This window comes from Arachis stenosperma, chromosome 2 (genome assembly GCF_014773155.1).
Source record: "Arachis stenosperma cultivar V10309 chromosome 2, arast.V10309.gnm1.PFL2, whole genome shotgun sequence".
NCBI classification, from domain to species: Eukaryota; Viridiplantae; Streptophyta; class Magnoliopsida; order Fabales; family Fabaceae; genus Arachis; species Arachis stenosperma.
The window spans coordinates 25,322,760-25,324,360 of record NC_080378.1 but is presented as its reverse complement, the minus strand read 5'-3'; the positions used below and the strand labels follow the sequence as shown (position 1 = coordinate 25,324,360).

Genomic DNA, 1,601 nt, shown 5'->3' with positions numbered 1-1,601 from the left:
GAAGGTCATGGTGCCTATGGTACAAGGTATTGAAAACTTCCCATGATCTTGTCTCTTTTGAGGTAATTTCTGCCTAGACAAGTCATCCAGTTCTTTGGTGAGCAAAGGGGATTTATTCTCCCAAGTCTCATTTCCAAATAACTTGTCATTTAGCTTCATGATTGCTCCAAGGTATTTAGCAACTTGCTCTTCAGTGACATACTCATCCTCTTCAGAGGAAGAATACTCATCAGAGCTCATGAAAGGCAGAAATAAGTCCAATGGAATCTCTATGGTCTCATTTTGAGCCTCAGATTCCCATGGTTCCTCATTAGGGAATTCATTGGAGGCTAGTGCACGCCCATTGAGGTCTTCCTCAGTGGCGTTCACTTCCTCTCCTTCCTCTCCAAATTCGGCCATGTTGATGGCCTTGCACTCTCCTTTTGGATTTTCTTCTGTATTGCTTGGAAGAGTACTAGGAGGGAGCTCAGTAATTTTCTTGCTCAGCTGTCCCACTTGTGCCTCCAAATTTCTAATGGAGGACCTTGTTTCAGTCATGAAACTTGGAGTGGTTTTGATTAGATCAGAGACCATGGTTGCTAAGTCAGAGGGGTTCTGCTTAGAATTCTCTGTCTGTTGCTGAGAAGATGATGGAAAAGGCTTGCCATTGCTAAACCTGTTTCTTCCACCATTATTGTTGTTGAAACCTTATTGAGGTCTCTGTTGATCCTTCCATGAGAAATTTGGATGATTTCTCCATGAAGAATTATAGGTGTTTCCATAGGGTTCTCCTAGGTAATTCACCTCTTCCATTGAAGGGTTCTCAGGATCATAGACTTCTTCTTCAGATGAAGCATCCTTAGTACTGCTTGGTGCATTTTGCATTCCAGACAGACTTTGAGAGATCAAATTGACTTGTTGAGTCAATATCTTGTTCTGAGCCAGAATGGCATTCAGAGTATCAATCTCAAGAACTCCTTTCTTCTGATTAGTCCCATTGTTCACAGGATTCCTTTCAGAAGTGTACATGAATTGGTTATTTGCAACCATTTCAATCCGCTCTTGAGCTTCTGCAGGCGTCTTCTTCAAATGAAGAGATCCTCCAGCAGAGCTATCCAAAGACATCTTGGACAGTTCAGAGAGACCATCATAGAAAATACCTATGATGCTCCATTCAAAAAGCATGCCAGAAGGACATTTTCTGATCAATTGTTTGTATCTTTCCCAAGCTTCATAGAGGGATTCTCCATCCTTTTGTCTGAAGGTTTGGACTTCCACTCTAAGCTTACTCAATTTTTGAGGTGGAAAGAACTTTGCCAAGAAGGCATTGACTAGCTTTTCCCATGAGTCCAGGCTTTCTTTAGGTTGTGAGTCCAACCATGTCCTAGCTCTGTCTCTTACAACAAAAGGGAATAGCATAAGTCTGTAGACCTCAGGGTCAACCCCATTAGTCTTGACAGTGTCACAGATTTGCAAGAATTCAGCTAAGAACTGATGAGGGTCTTCCAATGGAAGTCCATGGAACTTGCAATTCTGTTGCATTAGAGAAACTAATTGAGGCTTAAGCTCAAAGTTGTTTGCTCCAATGGCAGGGATAGAGATGCTTCTCCCATAGAAGTCGG

At 42.2% G+C, this 1,601-nt stretch overlaps 1 non-coding gene across 1 annotated transcript; it reads left to right on the top strand.

Annotated features, from left to right (window-relative positions):
• Positions 1–1,162: 1,162 nt before the first annotated feature.
• Positions 1,163–1,266, top strand: LOC130964721 (small nucleolar RNA R71). The gene has a single exon (XR_009080798.1). It is a non-coding gene; the product is annotated as a small nucleolar RNA R71 (small nucleolar RNA).
• Positions 1,267–1,601: the final 335 nt, after the last annotated feature.